The 17,696-nt window shown below is 40.1% G+C and overlaps 1 protein-coding gene across 5 annotated transcripts in view; it reads right to left on the minus strand.

Moving 5' to 3' along the window:
* MAPK7 (mitogen-activated protein kinase 7) overlaps positions 1–17,696 on the minus strand; it is a 735,466-nt gene that overhangs the window by 376,161 nt on the left and 341,609 nt on the right. The gene's annotated exons all lie outside the window — the stretch shown is intronic.

Below are 17,696 nucleotides of genomic sequence, written 5' to 3' on the forward strand. Positions count from 1 at the left end.
AAAACACTGTTACTTGCGATGAAGTCAGTTCTAAAGAATGATGGACTGGTAGCGAGCTACAACCATTCATAAAGAAAACAGCCACTCACTCTCAGCAACATAGCTCTCAAAAGACAAATAAGAACAGATGTGTGACGTGCTCAACATAACTGTAAAGCTCAACAATAACAGATTTGCTTCCCAAATGACTAATTTTTAGTTTTGTGACACCCTGTATTTCAGTCTTTTTTTTTTTTAAACAGTATACTTACTCACTGTGCAAACTAAAGTACAGTGTAAGTAAACTTACCAGAACTGTAGATGCTCAAATAGATCACTACTACAGTAGCCTAAGCTATTAGGGAAGCATCCTGCCAAGGATCAGATGCCCAGTCAGCTTCCAGGGCTTTACACCACCTCCCGCACTCCTGTAAAACTGCTGGAGCTCAACGTCAAGCAGGTATAAAAACAGATGTACTGGTACCAGAACTCAGAGCTTTCTTGCCTCAGGAACAAGGGAGACTAAAGACATCACCATCACATATGTACTATGAGAAGAGGGGATGACAGGTACCCCCACCACCCACCTACAACCCCCATTTTTGCACATGGGGTCAGGGTGTCGCAACAGCTGTGACAACCTACAGCCAATGTTCTACCCTGGCACAAAAAAGAAAAAGACATACGAGGCAAAGGAGGGGGACATTAGTACTGCAGCAGTGATCTATTCTAAAATCTACTGTTAAGGTAAGTTTACTTACACAACTGCACTCTATTCATTATTTGATCATTGTTGCAGTAGTCTATGCCAAATGTAATGAATACCAAAACTTAGTAAGAGAGGGGAAAGGAAGAATAATGAGAACCTTTGACTTGTTGGGTTTGGCTGCAGCAAATCCTGCTCCGACACTAGAAAAACACAAGGAATCAGTTTTGTAGTGCATAGTAAAAGTAAGAGGAGAAGACCACGTCGTTGCCTCTAGAATATTTCTTGAATCCACCCCAGTCCAGAAACCAGTAGAAGTAGCCACAGACCTGGTAGAGTGAACCCTGACTATGCCTGAAGTGTCTTGCCATTAAATGAATAACAAAAGTGAATGGCATGAGAAATCCACTTGAAAATAGTCTATTTAGATACTGATTGACTTTTTATTACCTTCACAGGAGATAAACAACTGATTAGAATTGCTAAAGTCCTTTGTCCTGTCAATGTGTTACCTTGAGTTGTCTGTAGACAGCCAAAGTGAGAAAGATTCTCCCTCCTTTATTTTTAATTTCTGGAAAGAAAGTAGAGATTAATGGACTGGCTTAAAGTAAACTCTGACACCAATACAGGCACAAAAGAAGGGTTGGTTCTCAAACTCCCTATCTTTGTGAATGATGAGGTAAGGCTGATTCACCATAATGCTTGTAATAGATGTCAGAGCAATGAATGACACTGTTTTCCTAGAAAAGAACTTAAAAATCAGCCTCATGAGCTGGTTCAAAAGGAAATGTGTCAGCTTTATGAGAACAAAGATCTATGGAGAAGCCACTTGTTTCGCTGGTGGACATATATGTAAAAGCCCTTTCTGAAACAGTTCCACTTGAGACAAAGAAGGGGAACCCATAGGCGGACAAGCTGAAATGGCCAAAAGATAAATTATGGAAGAATAAGAGAAGCTAGAGGATAACAACCCACGTAAATACTGTAAAACTAAGGGACAGTGAGCTTTAAATGCAGACCAAACTTCTGCTTGGCTTCATCCTCACCTATTAACACTCCCTTTCCAGCCAATTGTTCCCAATACCTTGGTTCCTTTGACAATTTTCTTCAGTAAATTCCAGCCCCCTCCCTTGGCATGCTGCGGTGGTGGTGCTGCGGTAGCGTTGTCGCCTCACAGTTAGACGTTGCCCGTTTGATTCTCAGTTAGAGTGTCTTCTGTGTGGCGACATGCGTGAATGGACGTTCCTTCGGTGAAGGTTGTGCGTTAGGCCCGGCAAGCCAACACGTAAAAATCTACTGCCAATCATTAGCGGACCGGAGTTCCGCTGTGGCGACCCCTTACCGGGAAAAGCCGAAAGACACAAACAAACAAACTTACAGTCATCCCTACTGGTAAAATCTCCTTTCTCCATTCCTGTACTGGCTTACTCTCAGAATACTTTTTTGTAACTTTGTGAATACAATATTCTGTATGGCAGTTGTCATTCCCCTTATGGATCTGAATCCAAAATTCTACTCTTCTTTATTTCTCAAACTTCTCTGTTTCATCATCATCATCCCTTTCCACTTTGACTTACAATCTTCACCTTGTGCTATCTATATCAGCATGAATTGATCATCTCTAAAGTATCCTTTCAAATCAGGCAATCTTAAACCACATTCTTCTATGGGGAGGATCAACTTATCTCACTTAACTCTTTCCTCTGAAATAAATTCCTTCAACTCTTTATTAATTATTGACGCAACTTCTCCTTTGGTTGATACAAATATGCCTGACCTATATAAAATCTTAAATAGTTACTAGATGTGTGTCAAAGCTTTCAAACCACCAAAATTTGCACTCACAAGGAGTATCCTCAGCAACCTCAAAAGCAGTCTACCAACACAACATACACAGCTGCTTTTCACAGTGCCTCAACTTCGAGGTCCATAAGGCATACTATCACACAACCAAGTATTTTGGTAATAGGAAATTCCCCTGTGAGACATACGAATATCCACTTTAACAGGCAGAGTAAGGAGAGAGTCATGCTCAGTTACCTAGCAGGGGCCAAGACCCACCAAGCCACATATGCTCTCTGGTCTTTCAACCACAAGAACCAGTATGAATCACTTACAGTCCATGTGGAATATATGACCAAAGACATACCTCCCTGGACTATATGGAGATAGACTTGATGGAGCTCTTGGACTGTCCCAGGCCAGTATGAGATTAGCACTGAACAGCATTCTACATTCTCCAATGATGGTGCCACAGTATGAACAGAAAATAACTGACTTAGATTTTGGTGCGACTCAAAGGGGGTGCAATATCTGTCACCATGAGGATATGGTTGTTAGACCATACTGCTTTTCTAAGGACGGTCTGCACCTATCCCCTCTGGGCTTTAGAATATTAGCTAAAACCTTGTTCACCCCCATAATGCCTTTTAGGCGCTGCTAGTCTGTTAAACCTGCTGACCTAGCAAAACCAATCCAAGAAAATTTGAAGGTGTTACTGCTCGATGCCAATAGTCTAAACAAGAAACAACTCCCTGAAGGCTTTCCTCACCCTAGAGGATACAGACGTCTCTTCATTTCCTGAGACATGGTTTAGAGTTGTGGGATGCACCGCAGCAGTGCAGGACCGCAATGCCTTCCACAGATTCAGACTAGTTACTACACAGGAAGTAACAAAAATGGATCAGCCTTAATTTTTATTTGTTTTCAATTCCTTTTTATTAGGGTTATATCAAAAACAAATGAAGACAAGAAAACGATATGACAGAGAATAAAACAATAACATACAATATACAGACCTACAAACATAAAACCTATATACATTAATAACCTATATACAGTTCTCATCTATATCAAGCTATGCAGCATACAGAAATATGAGTTACAATCATGTCAGAATGAGTTCAAATATCATTTTCCAAGTGTCCTTTTGGGTCCTTTTTTTCCTCGTGGAATACCATAAATATTTATGAGCCAGAAGTTGTTTACTAGCGGTTTGCTTGAATCCATCCCATGTTATATTGGACCTGTCTTTCCAATTTAATGTGATGTAGTATTTTATTAGCATAAATGTTGTAACTAGAATGTGCGTGTGATTATTCTTCATTCCTACAGGAGGTACGTGTAAGAGGGCAAATTTCCAGGATAAGGTTGATTTTTCATATCCCATTTTCTCTAATTTGACTCTTAAGGCACACCAAAGTTTGTATGTACATTTACAACTCCAAAATATATGAATAATATCAGCTTCTTTGGAGGGGCAGAATTGGCAAAAAGGTGGGAGTTCAAAAATAAACATACCTCAAAACTTGTCAAACAATATGATGCACTTGAACTCCTCCACGTTAAAATTACCATAAAAAAATCTCATGCCACATCCTTGCAAGCTCTCATACCACATTCTTACAAGCTACAAGCCCCCTCTATGACCCAGGAAGCCCAATGCTCTACGTACTGCAGACACTCCCTATTCAGCCCAACATAATATTCATGTGCAACTTTAACTACCTCACTATAAACTGGAAATCATCCACAACCACAAACATGCAAGGCTGAGATTCCTTGATTTTGTTAACACAAACACCCTGAACAGTCAGTCTATATGCCCACTAGAAGCACAGACATCCCTGACATGGTCCTCACAAACCTGGAAAAATATTACATTCTCCCCAGTGTGATGTCTGACTGACATGGTTGGACCACAAACCTGTCTCCTTTGAAATAAAAATAAAATCTGGGACCTCAGCAAACCATGGTACTTTTAGGAAGTATTCTTAGTCAAACTTCCTATTATTAAGTGTGACCCTGGCAAAATTCCAAACCCTGATAATACAGTTGGCAATGTGGAATTACTCCCAGAAACTCTGCACAATCATGTTACTAGCTACACTGAGGCAGCTGTAACTACCCTTTAAATGCATGTGACAACTTAAAAAAAAAAAAAAAAAAAAACAGCCAAGTCGAATTCCATCATCAACAGGGTGTATAACAAAAGAAAATAAGTGCAATGCCCAAGTGAGGCAAAAACTCACTCATCAATCTACACAAGCAACTTAGATGGCTAATAAAGTCTACCAATACTAAGTCTGAGATAAAAATAGCCTCTCAGGCCAAGGACAATCACAAGGCTTTCTTCAGTGATGTCCACAACCTCAAAGGCAATACATAGCAATATGGTGAACTAAGTGTAAACGGAGCCACTTATAATGAAGCCAACAAATTTATCTCCACATTTAGCCCCTCATGCCCTCAACTATAACTCTCCCAGCTCTCACTACAGAATAGCTTGTGTAGTAATCCTAACTGTCCACTAGGCAGTATACACTTAATTGAGGTCCTTCCCATTCTCTGTGATTAAAACTTAACCTTAACCCTCAAGCAGCTCTTTCAGTGCTGCTTGCCTTAGTTTTGTATCACTTGAGCCCCACCTGTTTATTTGCATCTCTATACATTCCCCTTCATTGCTAATGTATCTCCCTAGTCTAATCTGTGCATAAACTGGCTACTAATAAGCAAGTCAATGTGAAGACACACTCCCAACCTTAATACACTTTGCTGCCTCTTCTCTCCTTCACTTTACAAGCAGAGTTTGTTTTACTACTCACCCCTTCTGAGGCCTTCACTCAGTTTTCCACTGCTTGCCTCTCTGGTTTGGCTGGTTATTTTGCATTGCACCTGGTTCACACCCTTTTTGCTACCCCCACCAATACGAAGTCTATATTAGATTCCTGCTGTTTATGGAGCCATCTTTAAATTACTAGTCTCCCATCAGGACACAAGGGGTTTAAGCTCTGCTCCGTTCGCCCTTGCTATGCATGGGCTCAATTCGCACCCCACTCGCCCCCCACTACATCTAGATTTATTCTAGGCACTAACCCCTCCCAATAACCAGCAGCCAGTCAGAATAATACTAGTAACCCATCTCCTCTGCCACTCACAGTACCCCATCCACTTCCAATCTATCTGCTCTTCTGACACAGTCATGCTACTACCTAATGTGCTTACACTCCTTACCTGCACTCTTCTTGCACACCTTACATCCTACCAGAACTCCATAACAGAGAAACCCCACCACTATCACTGCACCCTTACTCTCAATTCTATCCATCACCCACCTACTAATTACATTTGTCATACCATCACAATCTCTCTCCCAATATACCCACCACAGTATCACAGTCACCTGTTGCATTCAAACAAAAACTATCCCTAAAGTATGAGAGGTGAATTACCAGATTTACCAGATTTATAAAATGTATGTTTACTGTCCTATCTAAATTAGCCCTCAGTGGTAATATCCACCCTAACCCTGGTCCTACCATTACCAACTCCTCGCCTAAAAATCTGCCTAATAGCTGCTGCTTCTCACAACTAACATCCAACAAAAAGCCATCTGATGACCTGTTCATGTCTCCAAATATCAGAAGTATAATTAATAAGACCCATGACCTAAATGCCAACATAGCCTTATACTCTCCTGATATTCTCATCCTGACTGAAACCTGGCTCAAACTTCACATCAAAAGTGAGGAAATATTCCCAACAGGTTATAACATTCTTCGAGTAGATAGACAATCTAAGAAAGGGTGTGGTGTGGCTCTAACATCCAGATCCTAAACACATCTGCCCCCCACACTGGAAATGAAGAAATCCTATATGCCAACCTCAAACTAAACCCAAATAAAACAAACATCATAGGATGCTACCTCCCACCTGGCCAAAACATCTCACCCCTGGAAAACCTCCTGAATTGGACTAACCATGCCCTTCCCCAGCAAACCATAATCCTAGGTGATTTTAATATCAACTGGCTATCTTGTAGTAACAATCATCCAGGCTAGCACCTAAACCTTCATGGTTTCTCTCCACTAATACAGTCACCTACTTGGGTAAATAAAAACTCTTAAACATATTACTCTCGACTGGATATTAGTCACTAAAGACCCTCACTCATACTTAGTTGGCTGTTTACCAGACAGCCTCAGTGACCACATTCCAACATTCCTTCTGAGACACCACTTAAATTGTGTTAAACCCATTATCTATAGGCAAATCTGAAATAGGGTAAACTTTAACCCTCTCTCTATCTCATCCCTTCAAAAATCTGATTGGACACCACAAAAGTACCTCAATCTGGATGAAGCAGTCCACTTCCTCAATAGCACCTTCCTAAACATCCTAAACACACATGCCCCCATAAGAAATGCTAGAATCAAATTACAGTACTCCCCTTGACTACAAAAAAGCACCAGGGCACTAATGAAAATCAGAGAAGGCCTGAGAGCACTGGTGCTTAACAAAAAAAAAAACCTCCTCTAGACAGTCATTCCTAGAGTTGCGCAACAAGGTCAAAAAGCAAATAAAAGAAGATAAAACCCAATATTATCAGTCTGCCCTAAACTCCTCCCATCACAACCCTAAGCAGTTCTGGTCCACAATAAACTCTATTCTCCACCCAGGTAAAGTAGGCATCCCCCACCTAACAGCCCCCCTTCCTCCAGCAGTATTGCTGACTCATTCAATAAACAATTTACTGAAACCATTCTGTCTTTGACTAAACAACACAACTCTCTACCCACCCTCCCTACATCAAAACTAAATACTCTGACTGTGGTCTTTCTTTTTCATCAGTGCCTATCTCCTATATAAAAAAACTTCTATTGAAACTTAAGCCTACAAAACTTGCAGCTGACAATCTCCAATCTGAATACCTAAAAATAGCAGCAGAAGCCCTAGCTTATCCAGTCTCTATCATAATTACTTGGTCCTTATCAGAAAGCTATGCTCCCACACTGTGGAAAATATCCCACATAATTCCCTTACATAAAGGTGGTTCCTCCACTGAACTTTCCAATTACCTCCCCATAGCCATCCTTTCTCCACTTTCCAAGATACTTGAGAAATGCATCCATTCTCAAGTCTTAGACTATCTCTTAGCTAATAACCTTCTCTCCAGCACCCAGCATGGCTTCAGGCCATACCACAGTACTACTACCACCTTGCTCTCTCTCACTAATGCTATCCTTCATCATAAAAATAATGGCCTGTTCTCCTCTGCTACATTTCTGGATCTACCCAAGGCTTTTAACATGGTCTCACACAAACTACTAATCTCTGTTCTCACTAACCTATCCTTTTTCCAATCAGCTACTGATTGATGGTGGCCAGTTAGTTGTGAAACCAATCAGTTGTCTGGCATAATGACCTCTCATCAACTTCCTGTAACACTGTGTTCCCCAAGGCTCCATCCTTGTTCCCCTACTATTCTCACTCTTCATCTATTCACAGCCACCAAGCATGCTTCTCTTATACAGTATGCAGATGACTCCACCCTAATCTGCTGAGTCCCAACTTTACCTGAACTTCACAAGATCACACAGGAAGCATTTTCATCTGGCTATCTAGTGCCCAATTATCACTCACCGTGAGCAGGACTAAACTCTTTATCTTCCAACCCACTAAATCTAACCCAATTATCCCCCACTTTAATATTCTAGCCAAAGGCAATACCGTCATCTCCCCAACAGAACACACCAAACTACCTGGTGATGAGATTGGTAACAATCTCAGATTGGACACTCATTTCTCTTACCATAAAAAAAGGTTCACAAAAAACTAGGTGCATTGTACAGAAAAACAATTCCTCACCAAGACAGCCAGAATTTCTGCTACCAATTCACATCTAATCTCCACTTTACACCTCTCCTATACTTAGCTATCTTAGACAAACAGACGTAAAGAAGCACAAGGCTTGCTACAGTGACACTGCTAAGTTTGCCACTGCTGCAGCTTATCGCAGCCACCACAGTATCTCATAGAGAACTTGACTGGCTTGAACTCCCTCAACTTCTTCACCTGAATAAACTCTCCCTTGCCCAAAAGTTAGTAAACCATCCTCTTAAAGTCCCATCCCTTCAAAACCTTCTCCAGCCCTACTGCTCCACTAGACCTCTACGCTACAGCAGCGTAAATCTACTTCTACTGACCCAACCCAAGAACTCAGCAGGAGAAGTGCTATTCTCTTGTGTCATATCCAGATTATGGAACAATCCCCCCCCCATAACCACCCTTCCTTCTTGCAATCACTTCAAGACTGCACTAAAAACTCACTTAAATAGTCTTTGGTTATGCCCATGCACAAATCCCGACTAGTAACCCTCCTTTTACCTCCCCTAGCCACCGTACCTCACACCGTCTGATCACTGCATTCCTTCCTCTGCAGGCTCTGGCTCACCCTTTACCCTTCCCTCCTCACTCAATCTCTCAGACCTGTTATAACATGCTTAACTACCTCACTTCATCTCAACTCCAAATGCATATCCAATTGACTTGCACCCAGCTTCCTCTCACTACCACGTATACTACTCACTCAGTCTCCTATCTTACTCCTCTATCTTCCCCTTCCATCCCATTAGCCCTTCTAGCTTGTTCCACCTTCGTGTGGAGCATCTGCTTTATATCTGTTTGAGTTTAGTGCAATATTTGTATGTAGGATTTAGGTATATGATTTTAGAACAGTATCTGTTTGAGCCCAGTACTATCTGTATATACATCCTACCTTTATTCTTAGCCTTTAGCTAGATATTTGTATATCGGTTCACTATGTTTCATATTGTATGTATAGCTAATGTTCGCTGCAGTATGTATTATTTGCTATTGTATGCATATTCAATTGTTCTTCGTGTACTCTGCTGCTCATTTATTGTTTTGTGGAGCTTTTCTCCCCGGGCCTCCACTGAAAAAGGACCTGTGTCCAGTTGGAATTTTCTGGTAAACAAATGTAAATAAAATAAATAAATAATAACTATCTTCTCTAAGGTCAAGAAAACTAATCACTGGGCCCCAATAATATTCTAACACATCTTAAGAGCATGAAACACACCTATCACTACCACTCAAGTCATTATCTAGACAGGCTTTGCGAATGGAGAACTACTATGGTCATCCCTCTGTAAAAGCGCGGGCCATGAATGGACCATGGTAACTAGAAACCCATAAGTCTAGCTAATCTTATATGTAAGGCTGTGGAAAAAATTAGCATAGAAATAAACAATGGCATAGGAAACCATAAGTCATTAGATCCAGTCCAGTTTGGTTTTGTCAAATGCAGGGTATGCCTACTGAATTTGACAGATTTCATTGAGAAGGTCACCAAAGCAATGGAACAGGGAAAACAGTACATACTGCCTACCTTGATCTGGCCAAAGTTTTCAACATAATATTCCACTCAGAGATCATTGATAAATTCACAAAATTATGTATAAACCCCCTATGTTGCCCTCTGGCTTGTGGACAAGACTCAAGAAGTTAGGATAGGAGGCCAATCAGTAGCTGAGTCCCTCAGGACACAGTGCTAAGGATGCTCTCTTCTGGCATATATTCCCCTGATATCAAGGCCAATGTCAAGGGCATCTGGTTGACCAAGATGACTGCAAAATCGGTGCAGTCACAGAATACACAAATAACACAAACACCCTCCAAGAAGGCCTGACCCAGACAGATAAATGGTAACAGAGCCACAGTCTAAAACTGAGTGCCAATAAATGCATAGTAGTATCCTTTGGGAAGCCAGCTATCCATGGAAACCACCACACTGACAACAAACCCTAACAGTAGACCCAGTGGTCAGAGATCTGGGAACACGTGTAGGCAACAGCAGCTCCTGAAGTCATGAAACCAACTCCACTCTTCCTACAGGAGCTAATACACCATACTTCTTACAGACATTGCGTCTCTGGCTTCATTCAAAATTGTAAGATAACATCTTTATGGCCTAGGCCCAGTATTTTAATTTTCTTATTTCTCAAAATCAGGTGGATTGAGATTAACCTCATCTCTTCTAGTATCCTTTGTTACAATACATACATTTAAACAGTTACAATAATGCATGTACATTTCTTTTCTTCCCAGCAAGGCAAACTGCTGATACATTTTTAACACAAGCAACTTTACAAATACATTTTCAACACAACCATCTATACAAATCAGTTTGATATTCAAATAAAAAGAAGTTATGTACTCACCATAACGTACCATCTGAGTAGTTGTACTTCATTTGTCTTCAACCTGTGGGTATTCCGATCCAGATCGGATCCGAGATGGCAGCTTCACCAGCATCTGATCCAAGCTCCGAGCTCCTCTCCTTACCCATAATACCCCCTCCATCTCCTTCCTTCCCGCAGATCGAGTTTGCTGCACCATCAACCCAAGCCCGACCCAATTAGACCTTACCACAACAGGTTATATACAAAATCTTCGTACCTTGCTCAAATGTCCGTTCGTACCTCATATAATAATGAGCCAAAATCCACTGAATAAAGAAAGGACAAGACTTTATTCACATCACAGAGTAGAAAGCTGGTAAGCGCTTTCGTCCTGAACTATATAACTTCATCAGACAAATACAAACAGTTAATTGCATCTTGTATAACATAGTTAATTAATCACATGTACATATTCAAATAATCACATGTATGTATTTAAAATAATCCAAGCTACGCCCCCTTAAAGAAATACCTATAGTAATGTGCAAATTCTTATTAAAACACTAAAACATAAAAAATGTCACTATGTAGCATAATACTAACCACCATAAAAATATGTATCAAAATCACTCATATATATATATATATATATATATATATATATATATATATATATATATTTGTAAATATATATACCAATACTTTAAGTAATAAAATATCATCATTACAATAAAATAAAATAATTCGTATGACATAAATGCTGCAAATATATTAAAATGTGATAAAAATAAAGAATCTAAAATATATAAGCCTATAAATATCAGGTGGGATTACACTTATATATATATATATATATGTGTGTATACAAAATGTAAAACTATATATGAATAATTAATTTGAAATATATGAATAAATACGTAATAAAGTTATTATCTCTAATGCCCTAAGTCTTAAAAGGGAGCTAATGGCAATACTTTCATTCAAACCAGACCAATTAGTGGCGTCTAAAAAAAGTTGCCAATACAGCTCCCTTCTCTCCAAAAGTAATGACTAGGCACCCCCTCTAATATCAGTACATACACTATCTATTACAAAAAACTTAAATGAGTGCCCCTTATTCTCTGTCACATGTTTGCTTAGGGCATTAGTTTCCTTTTTTTTTTACGAATTTCATATAGGTGTTCATAAATACGTTTTTTAAATTTTCTGTCGGTCTTGTCTATATAATAACAACAACATGAATCACAGGTTGCACAATACACAGCTCTTTCCGAATTACAGTTATATTTATCATTAATTCTGAAATTCAGTTTATTAATTTGAAACACATTTCCTTCCTTTATGAATTTGCAAGTGGCACAAACCACATTTACTCATAAATCCATTGTTTTTTGTTTCTCCACCATAATACCTTTCGAAGGAGTTTTTTAGACTCCTCCCTCTCCTAAATACCATTATGTGGCTCCCATCTATAAATTGCCTCAAGTTTCTTTCCTGTCTCAAAATGATCCAATTCTTCACTAAAATATTCTTTATATCCATACTGTCAATTGTAAAATTGGATATAAAGGACATATTATAACTTCTAACATTTCTATCCTTCATTATGATAGTTCCATCTATCACTATTCGATCATATATTTGATCATCAGTTAACAGGGGTAAATAAAAATTCCTTTCTCTCTTGTTTACTACCTCAATAATGATGTCATTAACAAATTTCATTGGATAAACTCTTCGTAAAAACATATTTTTCAAACAATCGCATTCATCAAGGAAGTCATCCATATTCTATACCATCCGAGCTGCTCGAACTAATTGCCCCTTAACTATAGCTTTCTTCTGTTTTTGGATGAATACTACTATAATGTAATAACGAGTTTGAGTATGTTGCTTTCCAGTGAATCTTAGATAAAAATCTCTTACTTTTATAATCTTTAATTAATAGAACATCTAAATATGAAATTTCATGTAAATTAATATTACAAGTAAATTTCAGGAACTGTGTAGTAGACCCAATATAATCCATGAATTCCTTAATTTCTTCAAACCATCCATCCCATATCACAAATATGTCATCCAAAAAACGACAATAATACTTAATATATGTAAAAAACTTACAGGAAATAGATATTTTCTTTCCTATTGCATTACCACAATATTGGCATACAAGCCCCCACATGCTGAGCCCATAGCAACCCCTTCTTGCTGTAAAAAAATGTCATTGTTGAACAGGATGAAATTATTTTTCAATACCATTTCCATAAATGAGTATATAATAAAACCTCAAAATGTTCAACTTTATCACACAAAAACTGTGAACCATTCAACACCTACTAAGGAATTATAGAATAAAAGTCTTTCATATTAATAGTAAGGAATATGTAAGATTCATTAAATGAAATATTAATTGATCTCAAAAAACTCCACGAATCCTTACATACATATGCCTCACTATAAATCAAATGTTTAAGCTTACAGTCCAAGTATTTTTTGTATGATAAAAAAGATAAAAAATTACTTTTGGAGAGAAGGGAACTGTACTGGCAACTTTTTTTTTTTAGACGCCACTAATTGGCATGGTTTGAATGAAAGTATTGCCATTAGCTCCCTTTTAAGACTTAGGGCATTAATGAGATAATAACTTTATTACGTATGTATTCATATATTTCATATTAATTATTGATATATAGTTGTTCTACATTTTGTACATATATATATATATATATATATATATATATATATATATATATGACTATAATCCCACCTGATATTTATAGGCTTGTATATTTTAGATGATTCTTTATTTTTATCGCATTTTAATATATTTGGAGCATTTATGACATATGAATTATTTTATTTTATTGTAATGATGATATTACTTAAAGTACTGGTATATATATATTTACAAAAAAAAAAATATATATATATATATATATACATATACATACACATATATACATATACATATAGGAGTGATTTTGATACATATTTTTATGGTGGTTAGTATTATGCTACATAGTGAATTTTTTTATGTTTTAGTGTTTTAATAAGAATTTGCACATTACTATAGGTATCTCTTTAAGGGGGTGTAGCTTGGATTATTTTAAATATGTACATGTGATTATTTGAATATGTCCATGTGATTAATTAACTATATTATACAAGATGTAATTGTTTGTATTTGTCTGATGAAGTTATGTAGTTCAGCACAAAAGTGCTTACCAGCTTAATGCTCTGTGATGTGTATAAAGTCTTGTCCTTTCTTCATTCAGTGGATTTTGGCTCATTATTATACGAGGGGCGAGGGTACACTTGAGCAAGGTACGAAAGTACAACTGAGTTTTTTCTGTTTCCTCCGTTGCTTTTTGTGACTTTGCAACAGTTTTGCTTTGTGTTTTGACTATATACAAAACCTAACAAGTATGAACAGGAGAGTCGCAGAGGCACCCTCTCCCACCTACCAGTGTAATAAAACAATAAGGTCAGGGGAAGGAAGGAGGGAGGGAGGGACGGTTGAAGATAAATGAAGCACAACTACTCAGATGGAACGTTATGGTGAGTACATAACTTCTTTATCTAAAGTAGTTTACTTCATTTGCTCTTCAGGTGTGGGACATAGAGTCCCCAGCTACTAAACACCTCAGTGACCCTCATGGAAGGATATTCTGGAGCACTGGGGAGCCAAAGGATGCTCGCCCTCTAGATATGTCCAGTTTATAGTGAGAAATAAAGTATGAGAGGAGGACCAAGTAGCCGTAGAATAAATATCCAGTGACACCCAGAACCAAAAGACTGTTGAGGTAGCCATGGACCTGGTAGAATGTGCTTTTACTTGACCTGGAGGTGACATGCCTTTGTCTTTGTATACCTGAAGGATACAATGAGAGATCCATCGAGCCAAAGTTACCTTGGAGATTGCTTTGCCCAGAAAGGGTTTAGAGTAAGACATAAATAACTGGTCGGACTTGCGAAAAGTTATGTGCAAGTAAAACCTCAATTGTCTGTACATCTAACAAGTGTAATCTATATTCATCCCTGTTCTGAAAATTTGGGAAGAACACAGGTAAGTTAATTGTCTGGTTAATATTAGTCTCAAAAGCCACTTTGGGAAGAAAGGATGGATTGGTAGGAAGCGACACCCTGTCCTTATGGAATATCATTTATGGAGATTGATATAGAACGCTTGAAGTTCTAAAACGCTCCTAGCTGAGGTGATAGCTACTAGGAAAGCTGTTTTCCAAGATAAAAATTTTAGATCTACTGGCGCAGCTGGCCCAAAGGGTGGAGTGACCAGAGCCTGTAAAACCAAAGTCAAGTCCCAAGGAGGGGTAAGATCCTTCACCGGGGGTCTTAAAAGAAAGGTACCTTTAATAAAGGTTTTACAAAGTCTAGAGAATGCTAAAGAAACCATGTTCTCCCCAATATGGAAGTTGGAAATGGCAGCCAGCTGAACTTTTACAGTTGAGTAGCTAGCACCCTGATGGAATATATATGCCAAGAATTGCAACACCGCCGGGACCGGAGCTGTGAAAGGGTCCAGGTCCCTTTGAGAAGCCCAGATGGAGAAACAGTTCCATTTCCTCTGGTAAAGCATCTTGGTAGACGATTTGTGAACTGCCACCAGAACAGTCTTGACTGGAGAGGATAAACCGGGAATCCTTGCTAGCAAGGGGAACTGGAGCAGCCAAGCAGTAAGCTTTAAACTGTCCAGGTTTGGATGAGGAACCCCAGAGGGGTGAGAGATGAGATCCGGAATCAGATCTAAGATCCATGGAGGAGGTGGGAGATTTTTTTTTTTTTATTTAACATTTTGTTGACCGGGAAAGTCCGTCTAGGTTCCACAGATCCTGTTTTCAGTGAAGGCCCGGGGAGAAATGCTCCAGAAGGTGAGACCAGAGGAAGGGAAACCATACCTGGTGAAGCCAAACGGGGCAATGAGGATCACTTTGCTTCCCAGCCTGCGAGCCTTCTGGAGGAATTTCGAAATAAGAGGTAATGGAGGGCAAGCATAGAGAACACTGGGAGGCCATGCATGGACTAGAGCATTCCTGGGGAATTCCCCCTGCAGGGGGTTCAGAGCGAGGAACTCGCAGCAATTCAAAATTGGAAGGAGATGTGAAAAGATTGCAGCAAGGCCAAGCCCACTCGAGAAGACCTGATCTGCTACTGAAGGATTCAGAGACCACTTGTAAGGCATCATAATAGTCCTGCTCAGTTTGTCCGCCAGTATGTTGGACCATCCCGGAATGTGCGTTACTACCAGAAACCGGCTGGTGGAAATCGCTCATTCCCACACTCTCATGGTCTCGCGACAAAGGGGGGGGTAAGATCTGGTCCCTCCATGCTTGTTGATGTACTAGACTACTGACATGTTGTCTGACTGAACTGCAACAGTTCCCAGAGGGAGAAAGGCATGAAGGGCCTGCAATGCCAAAAGGATTGTCCTCATCTCCAGAACACTGATATGTAACTTGGTCTTGTTTGGGGACCATGTGCCTTGGACTGTCCTTCCCGAGCAATGTCTCCCCCCACCCTAGTTGGGAGATGTCCGTGGCCACCATGGCTTGGGGAGGGGCTGCAATACATGGGCGTCCCTCGGCCAGTTCAAAGGAGTGCATCCACCAGAGGAGGGACTCCCTGCCAGCCCTGCTAAGTATTGGATTCATCAATGGTAGATCTAACCATGACCATTGCACTGCTAATGTCCACTGTAGTACCCGCATATGTAGATGAGCACAGGGAAGAAGAGTAATGGTGGCTTGCATGGAACCAAGAGCTCGTAATACCATCTCTGCTGAGGGGAGGTGTGACTGAGTGATCAAGGACACATGGCAATCTAAGCTCCAAATTTTTTCCGGGGTTAGAAAAACCTTCATTTGCAAAGTGTCTATCCTTGCTCCAATGTACTCTAGAACCTGGACTGGGGTCAGAGAAGACTTAGCTGTGTTGATAGTGATTCCCAGATGACCTGACAGTTTCAAAAAGTAGTCTCTGGCTTGACAAAGTAGATGCTTGCTGGGAGCAACAAGGAGCCAATTATCCAGGTATGGAAAGACCTGTATTTCCTGAAGCCTCAGGTGAGCCGCTACAACTGCCATGACCTTGGTAAACATCCTGGGGGCTGTGGTGAGATCAAAGAGTAGGGCTCGAAACTGATAATGACCGGCCCATAGCCGGAAGCGGAGAAACCTCCTGGAGCATCTGTGAATCTTTATATGGTAATATGCATCCTGGAGATCTATCAAGCACATCCAGTCTTTCTCCTGTAGGTAAGGCAGGATGGATTGCAACGTGACCATCCAGAACTTCTCTTTGGCAACTGACAGATTGATGGTGGAAAGATCCAGAATAGGTCTTAGGTCCCCAGTCTTTTTTAGCACCAAAAAGAACCCAGAATAGATGCCCGATATGGACTGATCTTGAGGGATGGGTTGGATGACTCGTTTCTTTAGCAGTTTGTTTATTTTGAGCACTGCTACCTCCCTTTGCATGGGTGGTACGTCTGGGAGGTGTTTTGGGGGAACAGGAGATACTACAAAGGAGATGGAATAGCCTCTGGATATGATCTGAAGCACCCAACAGTCTGTTGACACAGAGTCCCATGCCATTAGGTGCAACAAAAGATGACCCCTGACTGCCTCCAGAGCACAGCAGTCAGGCAACCCCTCAGGGCTGCTGCGCGGGCCTGTCTGAGAAAGTTTCTCGAGACCCCACTTTCCTCAGACCCCCTCTGCCTCTGGGCCAGCGTCAGTCAAAACCCCCTCTGTCTCTGGGGGAAGATGAGCCCTGAGTGTCCCGGGAATACTGAAACTTCCAGAACCACATCTTCTTTTGCCCTCACCGATTCCTTGAGAAGGATCTTTGAGGGGTAGAGAAGCAGATTCTGATTGCAGACAGTGTCCTGTACTTTTCACTCTGGACCAACGTCTCGTGAACAGTCTTCCCGAACAAGGAAGAACCATCATAAGGGGCAATCGCAAATAATGCCTTAAAGGGTTTCGTGAACTGACACAGCCAGAGCCAAG

The sequence above is a fragment of the Protopterus annectens genome, chromosome 1.part1 (assembly GCF_019279795.1).
Source record: "Protopterus annectens isolate FY-2018-M chromosome 1.part1, PAN1.0, whole genome shotgun sequence".
Lineage (NCBI taxonomy): Eukaryota > Metazoa > Chordata > Ceratodontiformes > Protopteridae > Protopterus > Protopterus annectens.